This window comes from Callorhinchus milii, unplaced genomic scaffold, assembly GCF_018977255.1.
Source record: "Callorhinchus milii isolate IMCB2004 unplaced genomic scaffold, IMCB_Cmil_1.0 Scaffold4, whole genome shotgun sequence".
NCBI classification, from domain to species: Eukaryota; Metazoa; Chordata; class Chondrichthyes; order Chimaeriformes; family Callorhinchidae; genus Callorhinchus; species Callorhinchus milii.
The window spans coordinates 78,741,759-78,768,253 of NW_024704745.1; the positions used below are offsets into that span (position 1 = coordinate 78,741,759).

Sequence of the window (26,495 nt, forward strand, 5' to 3'; positions counted from 1 at the left end):
AGCCATCCGCCAATCAACTAACAAATGAGTTCCTACTTAATGTTAAATAAACAGAGGCATGTGGAGTAAGGAAACTTGTCTAAGGTTTCGCCCTGCCCGGGAATCAAACCTAGGTCATCTTGCTTGCGAGGTGAGTGCTCTAACTAATACGCTAAGGACTCCACAATTTTCCACTTTTTAAAATAAACGTTTTCCTGCTGTGCTTCCACCTTTGCCCAATTCATAGGATCTCCCAAAGCCTCGGCCAATTACACTTTAGAAGCAGCCATTTGGAAGAGGAACTTGGCTGACTCTATTGATATTGATGTGTTAGAGGGATGCCACCCCACGTGAAGGGCGCTCTATAAATACAAGTTGTTGTCGGCGTTAATGTTTTACAGCTTGAGTGGGGGATTGGATAGGGGCAGAAGCAAAGAATTACAGCACAGACAATCATTCAGACAATCAGGTCTGATGCTCGTGATAGCTCCCTCACGAGAGACACCTATTCTAATCCCATTTGCTTGCTCTTTTCCGCTCTCCATTATTATTGTTCCTCACGTATTTATTTAGCATCTTTTTAAATGCTATTTTTAGACTCTGGCTCATCTCGTTTGTGGTGGGATATTCCATGTTCTAACAATGCTGTTGTGGAATTTGATCTACTCCAGGTGTTTTTGGTCAAGACTGGAGAAATGGGAGGATCATGGCATAAACCAAGGTCCTCCCATTCTGACACAGCACATCTCAGTGGATTGCCCACCATACTGCATAGTTTCAAATAATTTGTTATCAGGCTTTGGGAGTGCCAGCTACATGTCAAGGGCAGACATATTGCAGCACTGAGTTTCGATTCATACATGGGTAATGTGATTCAAGATAATGGGTGGACTGATTGGACAGGATTAAATAGTCATACAGAATGAAATAAATGTAAGTAGCTTAATGGCATTTTAACTTCAGGCAACTTAATTCGGAAAAAAAATCTGAGCTGTTGGAAAGCCATTAATAATTAACAATTCTTATTTTAAAATGGTGTGAACAGAATTTTAAGGCAGTGTCAATGCTACACTGTACCAACAAGAGCAATACATCTTAAAAGCACTAAAGTACTTGAATTATTTGCTAAAGCAGTACATTCTTATTGTTTTAATACTTTAACATGCCATTTCATTGTACAGGATGATTATGCTATGATCTATCTCCAAGTACAGTTAGTTATAGCCAGTGAATTTATCAGTCAAGCAACACAATAGATCTATGAGTTGACAATACAAAATGAAAAGCTCGGTGTTTTTCATTACTTATGTATATGGCATTGTACAGGTTGTGACTGTATCTCAAATGCATCTTATTCTCAGATATAAAATCCTATAGAATATTGCTAATTCAGTCTCTGACTGCACTCTTGTGCCCTTTGCGTTTCACCATGCAATGCACAGTGTCAGCATGGCTTAGTTTGTTGTTGTTGTTGTCCTCGTCCCGAGTCCTCCGCTCCACCCTCGGCGGCTGTGCCTTAAGCCACTATGCCCCGAGGCTCTGGGACTCCCTCCCTCACTCACTTCGTCTCGCTCCCATTTTCAGGTCTTTGCTGAAGACCTTTCTTTTCGACCGCACCTTTGGTCACCTTCCTCCCCCTCCCCCCGGCTCCTCCCCCTCCCCCCGGCTCGGCCCCGGGATCCGTTACTGTGAAGCGCTCTGAGACGCCGTCCGGCGTGGAGGGCGCTATATAAATCCAAGTTGTTGTTGTTGTTAGTTGGTCATACTCTTGCCTCTGAGTCAGAAAATAGTGAATTCAAACTCTACATTGAGATTTTGAACTTTACACCGATACAACAAGCAGTGCCGGGGGTGGGGGGGCGTCCTTCAGACAAGACATTAAAGCAAGGTCCGTCTGCCTGTTCAGGTGGACGTTAAAAATCTCAGGGGATTATTCAAAACAAGGGGGTTTCTCCCAGTGTCTTGGACAATAATCCCCCAGATAACATTGATCATTCACTTCATGGATGTCTGTTGGCCCTTGCTATGCGCAAATCAGCTAAGACATTCAAAATATGCAGTCACAACACTTCACAGTGTATCCTGTGAAGAGCCCCAAGATGTCCTCCTGACATGAAAGGCGCTATATCAAATGCAAGAATAACTTATTAAAATCAGCAAGTTAAGTGTGCAATAATCCTGTGAGGTTTGACATTCATGATATTATCAATTGGACAATTCCTGGGAATTTACAGGAAAGCAACGAAGTCAAAGGACTTCATCCGTAGGTGTCACTATTATAATACCTTTTGTTTTGTTGCTTGTATGTCCCATTAATGCCCTCAAGAAAGAAAATATGGTCAATATAAATAGGACTTGCATACGGACGTTTTCATGGAGGGTAATGAATAGATCAGATGATAAAGAAAAACAGGCCTGGGACTATTTACATTATATTGTACTGCACAGAGCAGCATTGCAAGACCACATTTTTGAACTTTTGCTCAACTCTCTTGAGGTTTAAAGGTGCTTGAAAGCTCTTCATCCACCCACCTTGTTCCCTTTCGACCTCACCACATAAAAACAGGTTATTAGTATTTGCTGTCTACAGGTACTGAGCAAATACTCAGTCAGTAAATATTATGAGGCGATTTTAAATAACTCCAGAAAAGCCGCAGAAATTCTTGCCTAATTATCTATTTTGCCAATGAAGAGTCTGCGAACAGGGCACATTTTAAAAGGTAACAGTGGATAATCACCAGTGCATTTAGCTTCATTAGCCCTCTGTATAGCAATTGAAGGAAAAATGTTTGCAGCAGAATTTTATTTTAATTCTAAACAGTACACAGGCCACATTTGTAAAAGAACACCTACAATTATATAGTGCGCTTCATGTAGGGTAACTTGCGAATGCTTCACGGGGATCGTGACAGTTGCTGATGGAGGAAAGGAAAGTGGAAAATGGAAAAGAGGTAAGGAGCTGAGTGAGCCCTGCACTGTCAGAGATGCCGTCCTAGGCATGAGCTGGTAAACCAAGGTCCAGTCTGCCTGTTCAGTTGGATGTTAAAGATCCCACGGCACGAATAATAATACTTGGATTTGATATAGTGTCTTAGCAGGTCGTTGAGACATCTCAAAGCGCTTCACAGGATATACTGTAAAATAGATTAACTGTGTATTTTGTGGATGGAATGCGGCAGCCAATTGCACACAAATCAATAAGGGGAGATTCCCCTGAAGTCTTGACCATTTAGTTTAATGGCTTTTGGATGGATCCTGCCCGCTCCCTCTGCTCAGCGGGCTCTGGCCTGCTTCACGTCCCCCGCCATACCCGCCCCACCATTGGCAGGCAGTCCCTCCGCCTCACCCCCTCCCTTGCCTGCGTCAAGACCCTCCTTTTCGACAGTGCTTTCGATCACCCTGCTTCCCCCCCCTTGCCCTCCACCCTCCCCATTCCCGACCCCCTCCTCAGGTCCGAAACACTGACTGTCCAGCGCCTTGGGATGTCCTCCTCACGTATAAGGCGTGATAAGAATGTAATTTGTTGTTGTTGTCTGGGACACTGGTGTGCACAAGTTGGCTGCTTGTGCTCAATTACACATTATACAGTCACTACCCTCGATTGTAAATGCCGCAAAACACTTTGAGATGTCACAAAAATGTGATCAAGCATCCTGGCAAATGCAAGGATTCTTATCATTATAGCTGTAGAGCAGACCATCTTTGCAGCAATATAAGGTGTGCGACGATTTAATTAGAGAAACGATACAGATAGGAGGGGCCAGGTGCGTGTGGGCGCACAAGAAATAAAATAAAGAAAAATAAGAAAAACAGATACATAGGCATTAAGCAAATACCGCACTGAAATGCGAGTACATTTTGCAAAGAAAGCAATTTGGGAACACACACTTCATTGAAACACAAACCTCGGCAAATAAAACAGAACAAACAAAGCCCTACATTTAGAGGATTGTGAAAGTAAATGGACAGCGGTCTAAAGGGATACCTGAGTTGGCAAAAGGGGAAACAAAAAACAGCAGTCGTTTCACCAACTGGAATGAACAGAGATAACGGGACGAACTTTGGCCTCAACTCGTAACACTGGAGGGAAACATCACCCAAGCTTCAACAATAGCAAATTCCATTTATAAAGCACCTTTTACATTGGGAAGCCTTTGCAAGCCCCTGGACAGTCAAGGGTTTGCACCCGATATAGAATGGATTTGGAAGGGGTAATAGCCAAGGTGTATGTGTGTGTGTGTTGGGGAGGGGGCGGTCAGTTGAACAGAGGCACGGTCAGAGGGGAAGGTCTCGAGAAAGATCTTGAAGGAGTTCCAGAGTGGGACAGAAAGGCTGACTGCCAAGAGTGGGACGGGCAGTGTCTGCTGAGTGGAAGGGGTTGTTAGGGTTTTGGAAAGTCGCAGAGGGAGGGATTTAAAAGTGAGAACAAAGAGCTTGAGAGATCTCAATCTTCTGGAGGATGTGAATAATGAATAACAATCCCTGCATTTGACTTAGTACCTCAGCAAATTATCAAAATGTCTCAAAGCTAATCGCAGAACTTACTGAAACGTGTGACTATTTGTGGTCAAACAGTGACGTACCACAAACAGCCCTGACCAATTGCATGTGGGGAGATTGTCAGCCGGGAGAGGGGGAGATTGTCAGCCGGGAGAGGGGGAGATTGTCAGCCGGGAGAGGGGGAGATTGTCAGCCGGGAGAGGGGGAGATTGTCAGCCGGGAGAGGGGGAGATTGTCAGCCGGGAGAGGGGGAGATTGTCAGCCGGGAGAGGGGGAGATTGTCAGCCGAGACACGGGGGGGAGATTGTCAGCCGGGAGACGGGGAGATATGCCCTTCTCTTTTCGAATAGTACCATTGGACCTTTGAAGTCCACCTCAACAGGCAGATGGGCCAACTGTTTATCCAAAGGATGGCAAATCCGCATCAACGCAGTGCTCCTTCGGCCCCGCACTGGAGAGTCGGCCTGGACCCCGAGTTGAAAGTCTGACACAGGGCTTGAACCCTCACCGGACCTGACTCGAGGGCCGGGGAGGCGACCGGCTGAGCCGGGCTGACCGTAACATGACAATAAATCATAAACAAAACAAAAGAGACAATTGAAATAATATATGACAACGCACTGCCCGACCAGCCCGAGCCGACTGGCGGGCATGGAGAAAGGCTAAGGCTGCAGGGGCCACTCCTCCCTCCCTCCCTCCATCCATTCTCTCCTCTCCCTCCTTTTCTCTCTCTCTCCCCCCACAGCCCCCGGCTCTGCCCTCTCTCTATTCTCACCACTCCCCTTTTCTCTCTCTCTCATCTTCCCCCTCTCTTCCTCTCGCTCACCTTGCCCCTCTCTCGCTCCGCCTCCCGCGGTGGCGGGGTAAGACCTGGGTGTGTGTGTGGGGGTGTGTGTGTGTGGGGGGGGGTAAGACCTGTGTGTGTTTGTGGTGGGGGGGGGGGGTGTGTGGGGGGGTGTGTGTGTGTGGGGGAGGTGTGTGTGGGGTGTGTGTGTGGGGTGTGTGTGGGGTGTGTGTGTGTGTGGGGGGTGTGTGTGTGGGGGGGGTGTGTGTGTGGGGGTGTGTGTGTGTGGGGTGTGTGTGTGTGGGGTGGTGTGTGTGTGTGGGGGTGTGTGTGTGGGGGGCAGTGTGTGTGGGGGGTGTGTGTGGGGGGGGGGGTGGGTGGTGTGTGTGTGGGTGGTGTGGGTGTGTGTGTGTGTGGGGGGGTGTGGGGGTGTGTGCGGGGAGGTGGTGTGTGTGTGGGGGGGTGGGTGTGTGTGTGTGTGGGGGTGGGGGGTGGGTGTGTGTGTGTGTGTGTGGGTGTGTGTGGGGGGGGGTGTGGGGGCTTGTGGCCTAACTCAGCGCCTAGAAGCCTAACTCGGGTTGCTATGCCACCCAGAGCCGGGGCTGCCGGTAACACTGGGGAGGGGGGGGGGCTGGCGCTCTGTGTGGGGGTGGGAGTGCGGGCGGTGTGTGGGGGCTGTGTGTGTGGGGGGGGGCGTTGTGGGGGGGGGGCAGTGGGGGGGGGGGGGGTATGTGGGGGGGTGTGGGGTATGTGGGGCAGTGCGGGCGGTGCTGTACCTGTTCCCGGTGTCTCTCACTCTCTCTCCTGTTCCCGGGAAACCATCTGACTCCCGCCTCTCGGGCAACATCTCGCGAGCACAGCCACAGCGGCCCCTGGTTACCAGGGAGACAGGAGCCCCGCCCACAGCCCCGCCCCCACAGCCCCGCCCCCACTGACACCCCCAGCGCCCACGCCCACAGCCCCCCACATGAACCCAGCCGCCCCCACAGCCCGCCCCACTGACACCCCACAGACCCGCCCCCACGACACCCACAGCCCCGCCCCCACTGACACCCCACAGCCCCGCCCCACAGCCCCGCCCCACTGACACCCACAGACCGCCCCCACTGACACCCCACATAGCCCCTCCCACATTGACACCCCCCATAGCCCCTCCCACACTGACACCCCCCATAGCTCCTCCCACATTGACACCCACCCCCATAGCCCCTCCCACACTGACACCCCCATAGCTCCTCCCACATTGACACCCACCCCCATAGCCCCTCCCACACTAACACCCCCAAAGCCCCCCAACACACTGACACCCCCATGCCCCTCCACACTGACACTCCACCCCCATAGCCCCTCCCACATTGACACACCCCCATAGCCCCTCCCATATTGACACCCCCCCATAGCCCCCCACACTAACACCCCCATAGCCCCTCCCACACTGACACCCCCATAGCCCCCCACACTGACACCCCCATAGCCCCTCCACACTGACACCCCCCATAGCCCCTCCCACTTTGACACCCTCCCATAGCCCCCACACTGACACCCACCCAAGCCCCCCCACACACTGACACCCCCCAAAGCCCCCCCACACACTGACACCCCCCCAAAGCCCCCCCACACACTGACACCCCCCATGCCCCCCCTCCCACACTGACACTCCACCCCATAGCCCCCCACACTGATACCCCCATAGCCCCCCCCCACACTGACCCCCCCATTGCCCTCACGCACACATTGACACCCCCCCATAGCCCCCCACACTGACATCCCCCATAGCCCCCCGCCACACACTGACACCCCCCATAGTACCCCCCCACACACTGACACCACCACCCCCACTGACATCCCCCATAGTACCCCCCCACACTGACACCCCCCCATAGCCTTCATGCTCACACTAACACCACCCCCTCCCACACACACTGACATCCCTCCACACATACCCACTGACACCCCCCATAGCCCTCACACTCACACACACTCATCACCCCCCCCCCACACATACACTGACACCACCCCCCACACCACACACAGCCCTCCCCCCCCCCCCCCCCCCGATAGCCCTCACACTCTCACGCACTCCCCCCACACACACACAGCCCTCACCTCCCCCCCCCCCCACACACACACACACAGCCCTCATACTCACACACACAGCCCTCACCTCACACACACAGGCCCCCAACACACACACATACACACGTACATACACACACATACATACACATGCACACATATACACACAGACGTACACACATAGCACCCCCCCCACCACACACATATACACACACGCACACACAGTGATATTCGTAGAGTCTCACACGCGCACAGGGACGCACACATTCAGTCACACATAGTGATATACATAGCAGAGAGTGACACGTACAGACCAACACATGCCCCGGGAAGAATGAAGTCCCCTCCCTCTCAACCCCCCCCCCCCCCCCTCTCTCACCTTCCCCCTCTGCTTTTCTTCGGGAGACGAGGCAGGACCGGGAAGTTCCAACGGACTGGAACCAAACAGATGTTGTTCCTAAGAAGAGCTATGAAACTGAACCTGGCACTGTAGACCCGGCCTGACCTCAATCACGGAAAAAAATTACAGTCAGTCATCCGAAAGGAAGTGGGAGATTACCTGTACAAAAATAATTAATAATTTGGGTTCAGAAAGGGTAATTCTTGCCTGACTAATTTCATAGACCTTTTTGAGGAGGTGACAGCACAGATTAACCGCGGGAAGCCATATGACGTCGATCAGGGTGGTCCAATCTTTTGGCTGCCGAGGGCCGGATGACCTATTTGAGAAACGAGCTGCGTTAGCAATATTTTCAGGTTTCCCTTCCAGAAACATAACATTTACAGGTTATTGAGGGAGTGATGGGCCAGATGAGATGGAGGTGGGGTTGGAGGGAGGGGGGTGATGGAATCGGCCCGAGGGCCACCAGTTGGACCACCCTGATGTAGTATATCTAGACTTCCAAAAAGTATTCGACAAAGTACCAAATGTAAGACATGGCCAAGGATTCAGAATTGGCTGAAGGGATGGAAGCAGAAGGTCTTTGTTAGAGGAGTTAAGTCAAAACAGGGAGAGATACATCAGGGACTGTACTGGGACCCCTCCCCTTTCTCCTCTTCGACCATGCCTTTGGTCACCCTCCTACCTCTACCCTCCCCACCCTCCAACCAGCTCGGGTGCGGACCCCTGACTATCCAGCGCCTGGGGACGTCCTCCTGAGATGAAAGGCACTATACAAATGTAGTTTGTTGTTGTATATATTAATGACCTGGATTCTCAGACCCCAGTGTAAAATAGTTAGCTTTGCAGAAGACACCAATTTGGTAGGAACTGTGGAATCAAAGGAAGTAGTGTAAGGAACTCTATATATATATAATAATATTAATCCTTGCATTTGATGAGCATCTTATCATGTCTTTGAGACGTCTCAAAGAGCTTCTATTATTATTTCTGTTAGTTTTCATGTGAAAGGTTGCTTGAGTTTGTGAAATCCCGCGATAAACCAAGACAGACAACAATATCCATATTATTACATTTCTTCACTAAACTAAAGCAGCATAGTATAACAGCTCCAATATGCTTACAATCAGACCATCAGATGATCATATCCGCTTGCTTGTAGTAACCCTTTAACTGACAAGGTTTTCTTGCTTGCAGTTTGCTCTTCTGACTTCTTGCCAGAGATTCGATCCTTTATACTTCTGGGCAAGCACACCAGTCTGATCTCATCAATTCCAGTCTCTCTGAAACAATGCAGATCCTTTGGGACTGATCTACTCAATCCTGGCTACCAATACCAGACACAATCCAACGCACACTCTGGGGTCCCCAAGACTTGGCTATTGCCGACCTACGCCTAATACTTTCCGGAATTAAGTAAACAGGATACGTCTCTCCAGGGAGAGAGTGTGTATCCCATTCCAACAATCTATCTCTGGGATTTCCATGTGGAGGTGGGATGCATAAAAATCTCAGCTTGGTTTGGAGACTCTTAAGCAATTTTGATGGGTTTCCACATGTGTCAAACACCCAGCTGACCCCCCAAAAAACACAGTCAAGATCCCTAGGGACTGATCTCGTCAATGGTAGATTAACCTTGTTGCCTTCAATCACCATTGTTTTCTGTCCTTGAAGGATCCCGCAAAAAGAGCTTGATAAGATATGCACATGGACTGATAACTGGCAAATGAAGTTTAATACTAATAAATGCAAGGCCCTACATATAGGATCCCAGAATAGGAAACACAAGTACTCCATGGATGGGATTGAACTTGCCAAGAGGGGAAGCTGAAAGAGATCTTGTCCCAGCGCCTTGGGACGTCCTCCCGATGTGAAAGGCACTCTATAAATGTAATTTTGTTTTTGTCGTTGTGGTCTTAGTTGACTCATTGCTCATTAGCTCAAAACAGTGTGAGGCAGCAATACACAAGGCAAACAGGATGCTGGGCTATATTACTAAATCAGTTGAGTTTAGATCCTCAGATGCTATTCTCAGGCTATACAGTGCTTTGGTCAGACCAACAACAAAATAACAACAAAATCACATTTGTAAAGCGCCTTTCACGTCGGGAGGGGGTCCCAAGGTGCCGAATACTGCATACAGTCCTGGTCACCGAGACATCAGGGGCTACCCAGGGTCTAGAAGCAGTGCTGAGGAGAGCAATGAGGATGATTTGCAGTGTTAAAGGAATAAGCTATGAATAGTTAAGCTGTGGGCTCTTTAGTCTTTAGAGAAGATGACTCAAAGGGGACCTCATAGAGGCGTATAACATTTTAAATAGGATTGAAAAGGTAAACCCAGACGTCTCAGCAATGTGTTCAGGCGCTCTATCAAATGCAAGTATTATTATACAGTATGATTATTAAAAAGCAGCTTGATGCTGTGATGGAGGGAATGGTAGGGTGTGTGTTTGGAGGAATGAGATCGGAGGGGCCGAAGAGAATTCTTCATCCAGACTGATCTTGTGATCTTGTGATAAGCGCCATATCAAATGCAGAGATTATTATTTTAGAGGTGACTTTTAAAAGTACGCCATAAGGTTACCGAAATTTATCCATGAGATCGACAGCAGCTAATTATTTAACTCCCAAGTGAGTGTGTGTGTGTGTGTGAGTGTGTTTCAGCTGTTCCTGTAAAAAAAAATCAAGTTGCCCACATTTTGCTTTACATCATTAAAGGAGTCAGGTTTTAATCCCCCCACCCCACAAAAAAATCAATAATATGATCTTGTTAAACAGCTGACTCAAGAGTTAAAATGCCACAGTGATATTCATAGATCCCTCTGGGAATGGGAGCAACATTTTTAGTACTGGCAAAGGTGCTGGCAGACAGATTGAGTCATCTGCGCCTTCAAAGCGGACAGTGTTTTGAACAGAGATCTGTTGGTAAAGTCTTTTTTTTGTTGGAAGGACTGTCAGAGGTGTGTACAATTTTAAATGGGATTGAAAAAGTAAACCGGAACATTACTTTATGAAGCAACAAGATAGTAGAACAAAGTGGAATCCTGCAGCCTAGCGGTTAGAGAACACTCGCCTTGCAAACGAGAGCACTCAGGTTTCAGCGCCTTGGGATGTCCTCCCGATGTGAAAGGCTCTACTCAAATGTAATTTGCTGCTGTTGTTGTTCTATACCCGTCGTTCTATAAGCGCAGCTTATTGTGAAACCCGCGGCAGAATCTGGTTGTCTGTTGCTACTTTAGCGCTGGCTTAAAATAAATATGCTTCTCTTACACAGCAAGGGCGTCCCACTGCGAATGTGTGCCAGGAGGAATTTCCTGCTTCAAAGCAAGAACTTCCTGAGAATGCGTTGGCCATATCACATGCCCCTGCTGCGTGTCAGGTCTTGACTGTCAGTTTGAAGGTCTTTCCAGAGTGACCCTGCATCAAGTTAAAATGTTACACCGACAAATAGACCGAGTCACTTTGGAAACCAGTGCCAGAGTTTTCATCATTCCGAAAGCCTGAAGTATAATTGGGGATAATTCAGTGTCAGCCTGGCTTGGTTGGTAGCCTCCTTCCTCCCCACCGCAGTACTGATCCCTTCCACAATCAGTGGAGTCCTGTAGGGTAGTAATTAACACTCTCGCCTCGAAAGCGAGAGGATCCAGGTTTGAAACGTTGGGCAAGTGTCCTTACTCCATACTCCTCCGTTTATCCAGCAGTAAATAGGAACCTGGTTGTCAGTCGATTGGCAGATCGCTTTTCCGGGGGTAATAATCCCTTCAAAAATAAATAAATACTAATTTTTAAAAAAATGTGGTCACTCAATCCACGGCTGTTTGTGGGACGCTGCTGTGCACAATTGGCTGCTGCGTTTCGCCCACAAAATATACAGTCAATTCACTTTACAGTATATTCTGTGAAGCGCTTTGAGACGTCCCAATGACGTGATAAAGTGCCATATCAAATGCAAGTTTAAAGTCCCTATGGTATTGGGGCTTGAACCCACATCCTTTAACTCTGAAAGCGAGAGTGGTATCAATTTAAAGAGAGTTGCCCTAGATAATAAAAATAATAATCCTTGCATTTGATATAACGCCTTATCATGTCTCAAAGCGCTTCACAGAATATACTGCAAATTGAATTGACTGTATATTTTGTGGGTGAAACGTATCTCGGCATGGTGAACGGTCTACTCCTGTTCTTGTCTTTATAAATTAGCTGGAATTATATATGTTGAACACAATTCTCCTGATTTAATTTCCGTGTGAATGCATGATACATAAATTGCATTGAAACAATCACCATGGGGGCTATTTGCTTGCTGTGGCAAATATTTTGTCATAAGATTGTAATAGGATTTTCGATTTTAATCAGGCAATGAAAAGTAGAACTGACAAAACTGCAAATGATTATTCCCCATATCACTTACATCAGAACACTCGCCCCACATGAGAGAGCACCCGGCTTTGATTCCCGGGAAGGGTGAAACCTCAGGCAAGTTTCCTTGCTCCACACGCCTCTGTTTACTTGCAAATTGCCTGCCGCTTCTCACCCACAAAATATCCAGTCAATTCACTTTACGGTATATTCTGTGAAGCACTTTGAGACGTCTGAATGACGTGATAAGGCGCTATATGAAATGCAAGGATTATTATTATTATATTACCGTAATCCTTCAATTTGATATTGTGCCTTATAACGCAATCAAAGTACTTCACAGGATGTTAACTGCAAAGTGCAGTGACTGTGTATTTGTATGCAAATGAAGCATACAATTTGCGCACAGCAAAGTGCCACAAACCGCCATAAAGTGAGTGACCAATTTAATCTGGAGGATTATCGGTCAGATCGCCAGAAGAAACTCCCTTCTCTTTTTGAATAGCGCCATCTATAATGTCTACTTGACCCGTGGTTTAATGTCTCACCTGAAGGTCGGCATCTCCCGCAATGTAAGCAATAATTGGCTCACTCTTCAATTAACCTCTGAGTAAACAAAACTTCCTGGTGTCCGTCCTGAAATTGCCCTTTACAACTCTAAACCCGTATCCTCCTCTTCTACTGTCTTGATGCATCTGAAAGTATTATTTGGCTTTACTTTTTCAATCCTGTTTAAAATGTTATGCACCTCTATGGTTTCACTCTGAATTATCTTCTCTCAAGACTGAAGAGCCCAGCTTGTCTACTAGTTGCTCAGAGCTCATTCCTCTAACGTTGCCAGCTTTCACCTCAGGAGGACGTCTCAAAGCACTTTGCGTATCAAAGCTGCTATGAAACATTACATTTTTCACTTCCGTTATTACTGGTGCTAGCGGGGGTAAACATCTAAATTCAGTTTATTTTTTTAGGTGTGAATCTTCACCCGACAAGGGAAGAGATCAAAATACATTTCATCACAGAAGGTTGCAAGAATGTGTGAAATGCACTGCCCTGGAGTCAAAGTCAAAGGGTTATAGATGATCACATCTACCTACCTACCTACCTACCTACCTACCGACCAACCTTTTCAGTCAGTTGGGAAAAAGGGAGGTGGATTGGTATTTGGGGAAGCTATTAAGAAAGCATAATAATAATAATAATAATCCTTGCATTTGATATAGCGCTTTTCACGTCGGGAGGACGTCCCAAAGCGCTTCACAGAACATACTGTAAAGTGAATTGACTGTATATTTGTGGGCGAACGCGGCAGCCAATTGCGCACAGCAATGTCCCACAAACAGTCGTAGATTGAAAATGACCAATTTAATTATTGTTTGTGGTTTTGGAGGGAGTATTATTAGGCTCTGTGTGGAGTAAGGAAACTTGCCCAAGGTTTCGCCCTCTGCCTGGAATTGAACTCAGGTCTCTCATTTGCAAAGCGAGTGCTCTAACCACTGAGCTACAGGACTCCACAAACATAAACGAAAGTGAAAAATTAGATGAAAAGATCTGTACCTATTGCGGAGTCCTGTAGCTCAGTGGTTAGAGCACTCGCCCCACAAGCGAGAGGACCCAGGTTCAATTCCCGGGCAGGGCGAAACCTTAGGCAAGTTTCCATACTCCACACGCCTCTGTGTACATAGCAGTAAGTAGGAACCCAGTTGTTAGTCGGTTTGGGGATCGCTTTTCTGGGGGTAATAATTTCTTCGAAATAAAATTAATAATAATGAATCGGTCACTCAATTCACGACTGTTTGTGGGACGCTGCTGTGTGCAATCGGCTGCCGCGTTTCACCCACAACTTATAAAGTCAATTCACTTTAAAGTATATTCTGTGAAGAGTGTTGAGACGTCAAGAATTATTATTATATCTGTACCATGACAATAAATGGATGGAGCAGGCTCGCTGGGCTACAATGCCTCCACCTGTTAACCACCCCGGGACTCGGAACCACATTATCTAAGCTGACAGCCCAATGCGGGGCTCGGTCGGGGGTGTTGCATTGTCGGATGTCCTGTGAAGCGCTTTGAAACGTCTCGATGACGTGACAAGGCGCTGTATCAAACGGAAGGATTATTATTATTAATAACGATAGAACTGAGGCTCAGCTCCAACTTCCAAAAGAGACATTTTCCCATTCCCCACACCGCCCCCTTGTGGCCTCCCCCTGAGTGAGCCGCACAAATCAGTGCTCCGCAACAACAATAATCCTTGCATTTGATATAGCGCCTTATCCCATTGCTGAGATGTCTCAAAGCGCCTCATAGGATATACCGTAGAGTGGTGTGACTGGATGTATTTTGTCGGCGAACACGGCAGCCAATTTGCACTCACATTGGAGCGAATGACCGATTTAATTTGGGGGGATTGCTGGCCAGGACTTTGGGAGACACTCCCCTTTCGAGCAGTGCCACAGGAACTTTAAAGACCACTTGGACAAGCACACGGCGACTTGGTTTAACATCTCATCCGAAGGGGGTGGGGGGAGGTACTCCTGATAATGTAGCACACCCGGAGCACTGATACAGAGCGTCACCATAGATGATATAAATTCCAGGTACTGACGTGAGGCTTGAACTCCCAACCTTCTCGCTCAGAACACTTCACAGGATTTTCCTGTAAAGTGAATTGAATGTATATTTTGTGGACAAAACACACAATATTGCCTTCAACTCTGTGTGCCCCAATTTTATCTTCTAATCTTATTGGCACTTTATCAAAGGCTTTCTAGACATTCATACAACTGACATTCTTGAACAGACCTAAACCCCTGACTGTTCAGTGCCTTGGGACGTCTTCCCGACGTGAAAGACGCTTTACAAATGTAATTTTGCATTGTATTGTATACACTGATTTTCCCCTTTTATCTCTCACCATCTCTGTGGTTCCGTCAAAGAATTTTACTGGATTTGTGAGACAAAATCTACCCTTCACAAACCCACGTTCACTCTCCCTGATCCGTGGCATATTTACCTCGATGCTCAATTATTCTGACTATTCATTTATTTATACAGGAGCCTTTCACATTTAATAACGCTTTGTAAATCTGATAAATTCTATGGCACGCTCGATATTTTAGAAATGTGATAAGTACACTTTTATCATTAGGAAATCTATTAAGCAACAGTGCAAACTAGACCCCATTATTGAAGACTAAATTTGACATGCCGATACTGATTTTATTGGATTGTGGAGTTTAATTTTAGGTTTGTGACTGAATTACCTTTTCCGCTGAATGAGAGGCAAGCCAAACACATGTCCTGAATTGGTTATTGCTTTGTAAGAAAGTAGAAAAAAAACCACAGCCCTGAGCAGTCGCTGTTGTTTTTTTTTTCTCTTTATGCTCATCAGCTCGAACAACCACAGCATTTTAGGTGAAAATGACACGGGTTTGATAGAGTCTTTCAAGTTCAGCTCCAGGGGAAATTCAAGCCATTCAATCCGCACATTAAATAAAATCCCCCTTCTCTACTCAAAGTCTTGTAGCTGAGTGGTTAGCGCGCTCGCCTCGCAAGCGAGGGGACCCGGGTTTGATTCCCGGGTGGGATGAAATCTTTAGGCAAGTTTCCTTACTCCACACGCCTCGGTTTTCCCAGCAGTAAGTAGGAACCCAGTTGTTAATCAATTCGCGGATCACTTTCTGGGGATAATAATCCCTACCGAAAAAAAAATTAATCACTCAGTTCACGACTGTTTGTGGGACACTGCCGTGCGCAGTTGGCCGCTGTGTTTCACCCCCCACAGCACTGGAATGGAGTGTCAGCCAAGACTATTTGAGTTTAAAGTCTCGGCGAGGGGCACTCCAGGACGCTGCCCAGTGTGAAGAGCGCTATATAAATGCAAGCTGTTGAAGTTGAACTCAACCGTATGACTCAGAGGCAAGAGTGCTGCCAACTGGACCAGTCTAACACTGCAAACGGCACCTCAAACAATGCAGCACATCCTCACTTACTTTTTTTGAAAGAAAAGGTATTAAGTTTCGCTTCGACCTTCCTCCCCTCCTCCTCCCACCCCCGGCTTGGCTCCGCCACCGTTAAGGGCTGCCCCACACGCAGGCCGCTATATAAATGCAAGTTGTTGTGAATTTTATTTTAAAACAAGACTTCTCTTGATGATAAACTCTGAGTCTGTTGCAGTTAGTTTGCAATTCCACAGCCTTGAACAAAAAGTGCTGCAAATTCCCTCTGCAGGGAACAGAGATATTTAGAATTGGCCTCAATAAATTGCTGGAAGTACAGAACTTTGCTCATCTGAAAACCGCAGGCTGATAATACGCTCTCAAACTAAGTGCTGTAACATATGTCAAGCGCAATGAGGAGTAAAATTCATTTGGCTTGTCAGGGAGATCACTGCATCTCTGCCAGTTTTAGTCATGATGAGTTCTGCAGCGACCCTTAATCATGTATCAGAATTGCACTAAACACTTCTGCATGTGTTATCCTCCATTCGAATACAGTCACGTGTCTTGTGGTAACTGCACCTCCCAATGTGTGCCAGTCTGGCTCAGTTGGTAGGACTCTTCACCACTAGGTCAGAAGGTTGTGGGTTGAATCTCCGCCTTGAGGACTTGGAACTCATATGGTCTATTCTGATACTCCATTGCAATGCTGGGGGAGCGCTCTGTGACGCTTCCCTGTGCGAGGGGCACCATATAAATGCAAATTGTCGTTTCGTTGTTCGAATGAGAAGTTAAACTGAGGTTCCTTCTGCCTGTTCAAGTGGCTGTTAAATATCCCGTGGCACTATTTGAAAAGAGAAGGAAGCTTCTCCCGGTGTTGTTGCCAATGATCCTCCTTTGATCTCATCATCGCCTGTCCTCCACCTAATTTTTTACTTTGTCTTTCTTTCCCTGCATCCCTCTCTACTTTTCATTATAATCTGCTCCCTTTCCAACATCCCCAAGTTTTGACGGAAGGTCACTGACCTGAAACAATAACTCATTTTCCTCTCTCCATAGATGCTGCCTGACCTGCTGTGTGGTCCTGGTGACTTCTGCTTTTAATCCCCCAAATAGAATTGGTCACTCACTCCATGGCTGTTTGTGGGACATTGCTGTGCCCCAATTGGTTGCCTACAAAATTCACAGTCACTACGCTTTCCAGTAAATCCTGTAAAGTGCTTTGTGACATCTTCTTGACGTGAAAGATGCGAAAGGCGCTAAATTAAATGAAGGATTACAATTATGAATAAGGTGCGGTGGGTTAAGAGTGCAATGATGTTGCCCTGTTACAGATTGTACTTGCAACTAAAAGTGCTTGATTCGTGCGAGGGTACAGTAGATACCAGGATGGATAAAGTAGGTACCATGGGAATGGACTTCCACCTACTCTTAGCCTGTGAGACCATTCTACCTTAAAATTTAAGAAAATACACGATTGTGGAAAATTCTTCAATTCAACCCCAATTACGAAGCTGATTTCGTGCAGTTCCAAAAAAGAAGTGGAGTCCAAATTCAGAGAGAATTTGAGACTAAGTGGAATTTCAACCTCTGTTCTTTTAAACCTTTGGCAAATGGGATCAATTTCATCGCAGTTCTGATCAGCAGCTTGTACTTTTATTAATCATAATCCTTATTTTTTTTGGGTCGTGCTGGAAACTGTCTGACATTTGCAGGAACCCATCATTGTGCTTAAGAGTTTCCAAATCAAACTGAGAATTCCATACATCCCACCTACACGTGGAAATCCCAGCGATAGACTGTTGGAATGGAGTGCGCTCTCTCTCCCTGGAGGAACACATCCTGCTTACCTTATTCCGGAAAGTATTAGGCGCAGAGCCAAGGCTTGGGGACCCCTGAGTGTGCATTGGGGTAACTGCTGGAGTCCAACCAGCTAAAAGCACATAACTTGTCATTGACAAAATACTGCAGATGCTGCAAATCTGAAAACAAAAGCAGAAGTCGCTAGAAACACTGAGCAGGTCAGGCAGCATCTATGGAGAAAGGAAAGTGAGTCAACGTTTCTATGTAGAAAGGAGAGTGAGTCAACGTTAACAGAGAAAAGAAAGTGAGTCAATGTTTATGGTGAAAGGAAAGTGAGTCAACATTGTCTTAACTTGTCATTGATATTGCTGTCTGGCAAGCTTTCCTGCTGCTTGTCCAGCTAGGTCCACCCTGCCCATTAGGCTTTCAATATGGTGGCTTTCACATCAGGAGGACATCTCAAAGGGCTCCATAGCATAGACGTTAAAAGGGCTGTGCACTGTGCATTTTATGGATGGATGTGACTGAATTTGCACACAGTAATGTTTCACAAACAGCCTGGAATAAGTGACAAATTTTATTTGGGGGATTATTGGCCAGGACACCGGGAGAGAGAAACTCCCTTCCCCTTTCGAATAGTAGGATCTTAAACGGCAACCTGAACAGACAGATGGGAGTTTGATTTAACGTCTCATCCCACCACAGCATTGCATTGGAGTGTCAGCCTAGACTATGTGATTCCAAGTCCCAACGTGAGGCTTGAACCCACAACCTTCTGAGTCAGAGGTGAGAGTGCTACCACTGAGCCAGGCTGACACCTAAATAATGCTGACTGCCCTGAAACAAATCATAGATCTTTAAGCACCAAACCAGACACTTAAGGTTAAAGCAGAAGTAATACAGTACTGCTAACAGTGAACTTTCATTTCCTGCAGTACAATGTGGGTTACAAACTAACCCAGGTGTCCCCTCAAAGAAAACAGACATTAAGCTCTCCAACTGGTGATTGTGGAGGTGGGTGGGGAGGGGGGGAGGGAATCACTTTGGAAGAGTAACATGAAAGTATTATAAGAGTAATATGTTTGTAAACACACATTACATGTTAGTCTGCTCATAAGGTTAACTTAGATAATTACCCCACAAAGTAATCTTCTCTTTACAGTTCCAATATTGTGATCCTTAATACTGTAATGATCATCCTTGTATTTGATACTCTCTTGGGCCGTTTGCATTGGGAGGACGTCTCAAAGTGCTTCATACTATTTACAAAGTCTTGGGCTGATGCTAATCCAACGCTGAGAGTGCGCTCCTTTGTCGGAGATGCCATCCTTTGGATGAGATGTTAAACGGAAGCCCAATTTGCCTGTTCAGGTGGACGTTAAAGACCCCATTATTCGAAAAGAGAATGGTGTTCTCCCAGTATCCTGACCATTATTCCACCAAATAAAATTGGTCATTCATTCCATGGCTGTTTGTGGGACATTGCTGTGCGCAAATTGGCTGCCCTGTTTGCCTGCAAAACACAGTCACTCCACTTTTCAAGATAAATCCTGTGAAGTGCTCCTGGTGTGAAAATGTGCTACACCAAATGCAAGGGTTATTATTATTATTAATACAGCAATCCTCTGAAACACTTTGAGACGTCCACCTGAAGTGAAAGGTATTTTCAGCTGAAACGTTGCAATAAATCCTGTGAAGATTGAAGAGACTTCTTCTTGCTGTGAAAGGTGATAAATCAATTGCGAGGATTATTATTAACTATCCATTAATATCTCAGTCACCTCATGGCTGTTTGTGAGAGGTTGATGTGTCCATTTGGCTGTTGCATTTGTCTAAAATACTTAAAATGCTTAAGTGGGGGCCTCTTCCCACTCAGTTCCTGTTAACCCTGCAAACCAAACCCTAAAGGGTAGGGTGGTCCAAGCTAGACAAGCAGTGGGAAAGCTTGGCCAGATAGTGCTTTCAATGGCAAGCTATGCAGTTACCCCAACAGACACTCTGGGGTCCCCAAGCCTTAGCTCTTGCCAACCTGCGCCTAATACTTTCCAGAATTAGATAAGCAGGATGAAAACTTCCAGGGAGAGACAGCGCATGGCATTCCAATAAATATCTCGGGAATTTTCATGTGTAGATGGGATGCATGGAATTCTCAGTTTGGTTTGGATACTCTTGAACACGGTGGTGGGTTTCCACATGTTTCAGACCCCCAAAAATGCAGTTACTACATTTAATACGCTTTGAGACTTCTCGAAGATGTGATACGGCGTTATATCAAATGCAAGGATTCTTATTCTTATCCTTGATAGCAATCACCTCTGATTGTCTGTGAGACAGCTTGACGTGATAGGTACTATCAAATGTATTATTGATTGCAACCTTCCTTCCAACCGCTGTAGCAAATGCCCCGAATCGCTGCCCCTCATGAAATGCATTGTATAAATACAGGTTGTTGTTGTTCAGCTCGGGGCTGCTCAACGATTCAAGTCACATTAATTCTAAAGAAGTGTTGCAGTAGATAGGAAACGGTGCTCTAGACTCCGTGCAGGGACGGTTTCTACCACATCCTGAAGTGCCTCCTCATTTCGCCTCTGGAGACAACTTCACTTGAGCACACCCACACACCCCATTCTTATGTGTGTGTGTGGTAAATTGCCTGGTAACCTGTTGCAAAATTGAAAACAGTAAGAGCAAGATTTGTTATCAGTATAAATATTGTTCATTTGCTGGACTCACAGGGCAACAGCTAGGAATAGAAAGTCCTGTAGCTCAGTGGTTAGAGCACTCACCTCACAAGCGAGAGGACCTGGTTCGATTCCTAGTTGGGGCAAAACCTTAGGCAAGATTCCTTGCAGGTATGGGATTCCATACCATATACATCAGGCTGACTACTAATACAAATGCAAGGATTATTATTATTATTATTGCCAGGGCACCAGCAAAAGCTCCCGTCTATTTTCAAATAAAGTCATCAGGATATTTAGCGTCCACCTGAGCAGGTAGAAGGGACCTTGGTTTAAATGCCTCATTCATAGCGTAACAAAACAACAACTTACTTTGGTAAAGCGCTTTTTACGTCGGGACGACGTCCAAAAGCCCCGGACAGTCAAGGATTTGCACCCAACGATGCAGCGCTCCAACATTCTGGAGCTCACAGTCTTGTTTGGGGCTTGAACCAACAATCATCTGACACATATGAGACAGCGTCAACAACTGAGCCAAGCAGATACAGTTGACAAATCGAGCCTGAGGCAGCAGGCTATATTCTCTGTCTCCGGCTGTGCTGATCTGTGCTGTGTGTGCATGGAGGCAATTGAACTATCCACTGGAGTCAATGAACACATAAGACTCGAATTGAATTTACAATTTGAACCAACTGTTTCCTCAAGAATAATTGATGCCTTCTGCAACCCAATGGGCAGCTGCTTTGTCTTATGTTACAGTCATTGAAGAAGCTATCCAAGTAACTAATAGCTACAATAATATACCTTGCATTTGGTAATAATAATTCTTGCATTTGGTATTGCGCCTTATCACGTCATTGAGACGTCTCAATGCGCGTCACTTAATATATAGTAAAGTATATTGAATATATTGTGATTCACTGTATATTTTGTGGGCAAATCATGGCAGACAATTGCGCACAGCAGTGTCACACAAACAGTTGTGGATTGATTTACCGATTTTTTTTAAAGGGATTATTACCTCCAGAAAGCGATCTGCCAATTGACTAACAATTGATTGCACTTTTCACATGAGGAGGTTGTCTCAAAGCACTTCATAAGATTTACTGTAAAGTGTAGTGACTGCATTTTTGTAGGCAAACACAGAAGTCAGTTTGTGCACAGCAATGTCCTATGAACAGCCATTAAGTGAATGACCAATTTTGTTTCTCTCTGGGGCAGGATAATAATAATAATAATAATAATCCTTGCATTTGATATAGCGCTTTTCACGTCGGGAGGACGTCCCAAAGCGCTTCACAGAACACACTGTAAAGTGAATTGACTGTATATTTGTGGGCGAACGCGCACAGCAATGTCCACAATGTCCCACAAACAGTCGTAGATTGAAAATGACCAATTTATTATTGTTTTTGGTTTTCGGAGGGATTATTATTAGGCTCTGTGTGGAGTAAGGAAACTTGCCCATATACTCAGGATACTGAGAGAAGCTCCCTTCCCTTTTCAACTAGTGTCCCAGGATCTTCAATGTTCACCTGAACATTAAAGGGGATCACAGTTCAACATCTCATCTGAAGGAAGGCACCTCCAACAATGCAGTGTTTCCCCAGCACTGCACTGACTGAGGACTTGAACCCACAACCTTCTCATTCAGGGGGGTCTGTAGCACAGCCCAGTCTGGCTCATCAGCAGGACCTGTAAGGGCAGACCAGTCACTGGGGGCAGGGAATCATCCCACTCAGCTCCTGTTAACCCTGCAAGCCAAAACCCTATCGGGTAGGGTGGTCCAATGACATCCTGACCATCTGCGAGCAGGGCTCCCTCTGCCTCCTCGTCCTCCTTGACCTATTGGCAGCATTCGATACGGTCGACTACGCTATCCTCCTCCACCGCTTGTCCTCCCACCTCAACCTTCAAGGCCCTGTCCTTGAGTGGTTTAGGTCGTACCTCTCCCACCGTCTTCATTTTGTTTCCACAAATGGTTTTTCCTCCACCCCCCGCACTGTCTCGTGTGGTGTCCCTCAGGGCTCTGTCCTCGGTCCCCTCCTCTTCACCCTCTATATGCTCCCCCTGTGGTGACATCATCCGCAGACATGGGGTTAACTTCCACATGTATGCGGATGACACCCAACTCTACCTTTCCTCTTCTACCTTCAACTCCACGACCACCGATGTCCTGACAGCTGTCTGTCCGACATCGAGTCCTGGACGAGAGACAACTTTCTTCAGCTCAATGTGCGCCAAACTGAGGCCCTCCTGATTGGCTCACGTCAGCGCCTCCGCACCTCAGGCGCTGACAGCATCAGCATCCAAGGCCGCACTCTCCACCTCTCAAAGCCAGTCAGGAACCTCGGTGTTCTGTTCGACCCTGAGCTGTCCTTTCTCCCTCATATCCGCGGCACAACTGGCACCGCCTTCCATCACCTCTGGAACATCGCCAGACTACGGCACTACCTCACCCCTCACGCTGCTGAAACCCTGGTCCACGCCTTTGTCACCTCAAGGCTGGACTATGGGAACTCTCTCCTCGCCGGCCTTCCCGCCACCTCCCTCCACACTGCAGGTCATTCAGAACTCTGCAGCTCGTGTACTGTCCCGCACCAGACACCGCGACCACATCACTCCCACCCTCGCCCTCACCCTCACCCTCGCTCGCCTCCACTGGTTCCCCATCCTCCAGAGGATCAAATTCAAGATCCTCATCCTCACCTACAAGGCCATTCACGGCCTCGCTCCCTCCTACCTCTCCGACCTACTATCCCCCTACCTACCTGCCCGTACCCTCCGTTCCTCTGGCTCCGGTCTGCTCCACATCCCCTGCCCCAACCGCCCTACCATCGGTGGCCGGGCCTTCAGCCTCTCAGCCCCGAGGCTCTGGAACTCCATCCCCCAGTGCCTTCGCCGCCTCCTCCCTTTCCTCCTTCAAGGCCGGTCTCAAGACCCTTCTCTTTGACCGTGCCTTCAGCTCCCCTCTCGACTCTCTACCCCCTCCTCGCTCCCTCCCTTCCCTCCCCTCACCCTGACCATTTCCCCACTGCTCGGGTCCTCACCCAACTGTCCAGCGCTTTGGGACGTCCTCCCGACGTGAAAGGCGCTCTATAAATGGAATCTTGTTGTTGTTGTTGTTGTGGTAGCTGGACAAGCAGCAGGAAAGCTTGCCAGTCAGTGCTCTCAATGACAAGCGATAAGGTTCTAGTGTTTAAACTCCATCAATCTCCCAAACCACACTCTGGTGTCCCCACACCTTAGCTCTTGCCAGCCTGCATCTAAATTCTCCTGAATTAGCCAGCCAGTGGCCCGCGGGCTGGAACCGCCATAGCCCTCACCCCCCCAACCCCAACCCCAACCGCCCCCCCGAACATTTGCACAAATCTATGTCATGCTGCTTTCCATTTTTCCCGGCCAAGAAAATGTCTTTTTTATTCATTACTTACATTTATTTCACCACTGCTCGAGGGAGAGAGTGCACATTCCATTCCAGCGCACAGTAATTTCCATGTTTGGGTGGGATGCACGGACCTCTCAGTTTGGTTTGGATACTCTTAAAGGATGGCGTTGGGTTTCTGCATGTGTCAGGGAACCGGCTGACCACAACAGTATGACTCAGAGATGACAGTGTTATGAACTGAGCCAGACTGACACCAACTCTTCATCCACACATACCTTATACATTTAGTACAATTATTCCCTGTTTTTTATCTGGGTCATGCCACAAGGGGTCCTCACTCTCTTTTGCTGTGGATCTGCATCACTTGCCAACACTGGGCAACCCTCAACAACTGGATGGGTGCGTCAAATCCAGAACCTCAACAACGTGGGTCCTCACTCCACACACTTCTGTTTACCTAGCAGTAAGTAGGAACCCTGTTTTAGTTGATCGGCGGATCACTTTACAGGGGTTTAATCGTCCCTTCGATGAAATAAATAAAATCGATCGCTCACTTCACGGCTGTGTGTGGGACGCTGCTGTGCGCAATTGGCTGCCGCGTTTCGCCCACAAAATATACAGTCAATTCACTTTACAATGTATTCTGTGAAGAGCTTTGAGACGTCTCTGATGAGGCACTGTATCAAATGCAAGAATGATGATGATTATGGTGATTATTATCACCCAGGTCACACATTCGCTCTGCAAACTCTCTCTCACACACAGCCACTTTTTGTACAATAATCTACCCCTCTCTAATACAAACGCAGCTAAAACAATCTTGTGACATCAAAGCACCGGGTCAAGCAATGATCGAATGTTGCAACAGTTGACTCCAATCTTGGGTTGCTCAATGCTTCACAATAAGAACGACAACAAACACAAGAGGCGAGGCTGCGGAAAGTGAGAATCAACAGTTTAGTCTCAGTGTTGATCCAAATAGGTGGAGTACTGTAACACATGTGAACATATCTCACCATACGCCACTGTTAATGCAAATGTGGCTCATCTTTATTCACTTTTGTTTCTGGTTTTGTTATAATAATAATCCTTGCATTCGATAACACCCTCAACTGCCCTTGCTCCCCCACCATACCCCTGCCTTGACCCGCTCTGCCTTTCCCCACCTCCGCAACATTGCCCAACTCCGCAACTGCCTCACCTCTCAGGCTGCCGACACCCTCATACACACATTCGTCACCTCAAGGTTCGTCTATGGAAACTNCCCCCTTGTCGGCCTCCCCAACTCTTCCCTCCACAAGCTGCAGATCATCCAGAACTCTGCAGCTCGTGTCCTCTCCCGCACCAGTCTCCGTGACCCCATCACCCCCACCCTCTCCCGGCTCCTCTCCCCTCAGAGGATAGAATTCAAAGGCCCTCCACGGCGTTGCCCCCTCCTACATCTCTGACCTGTTGATCCCCTATCAGGCTGTCCGCTCCCTCCGCCCAGCAGGCTCTGGCCTGCATCAGCGGCCGGGCTTTCAGCCTCTCTGCCCCCACTCTTTGGAACTCCATCCCACAGTCCCTTCCCCTCGCTCCCTCTCTTGCCTCCTTCAAGGCACAACTCAAGACCCTCCTTTTTAACAGTGCCTTCAGCCGCCCTCCTACCCCCTCTGCCCTCCCTCATCCCAACCCTGTACCACCACCCCCACCCTCACGCTCGGGTCCTGATCCCTGACTGTTCAGCGCCTTGGGACGTCCTCCCGACGTGAAAGGCGCATCACAAATGTAATTTTGTTGTTGTTGTGGTTATTGTTGTTGTTACGTCTCAAAGCGCTTCAGAAAATAGACTGTAAAGTGAATTGACTGTGTGTTTTGGGGCGAGACTTGGCAGCCATTTGCACACTGCAGCGTCCCATAAATAACAACAACAACAACAATAACAACAAGATTACATTTGTATAGCACCTTTCACATCGGGAGAACGTCCCAGTGGATTGAGTGACCAATGTTGTTATTTTATTTATTTATTGGAGGGATTGCTTTACACACACACATTGCACCCAAGAAAAAATAGCACAGACTCACATACACGTGTGTGTGCGTGTGTAAAGACAAAAACACACAACTCCCCCTTCCCCTTTCAAGTGCCTATAATTTGTCGACTGCAGCAGAAAAGGCAGAGAAAAGATAGCAAAGGCAGGAAAGTGTATTGTGATCGTTCAGATTGGGTGGAGAGATAAAAAAGATGAACTTTAGCTATGATTACCATAAAGTTTGCAAAAAAAAACCTTTATTTCTTTCCCTTTATATACAAACATAAAACCCCTACCCCGCTCTAACGTAAATGCAGCTAAAACAAACTTGTGGCATTAAGCATTGAGCAACTTTGTCAAACAATAATCCAAATGACTCATGTGTTGATTGTGCAAGGCGTCTTGAACCAGTGCCATGCACACTCACTCACACACTCTTTAACAGCCACATAAAACAGGGGCGTTTCATTACATCCCTCTGTGTGTGTGTGTAGGTGTAGGTGTTAGGAAGGACACGTGTAGAATAGTCAAAAGAAAACCACACACACACATACAGAGCAGACACACACACA

At 47.1% G+C, this 26,495-nt stretch overlaps 1 protein-coding gene across 3 annotated transcripts in view; it reads right to left on the reverse strand.

Annotated features, from left to right (window-relative positions):
• Positions 1-6,160, reverse strand: part of ppp2r3b (protein phosphatase 2, regulatory subunit B'', beta) — a 69,796-nt gene extending 63,636 nt beyond the window's left edge. For all 3 annotated transcript variants that reach the window (XM_042334285.1, XM_042334284.1, XM_042334283.1), the window contains exon 1: positions 6,040-6,160. The gene's annotated coding sequence lies outside the window, so the exon portion shown is untranslated. The remainder of the gene's footprint in view (positions 1-6,039) is intronic.
• Positions 6,161-26,495: the final 20,335 nt, after the last annotated feature.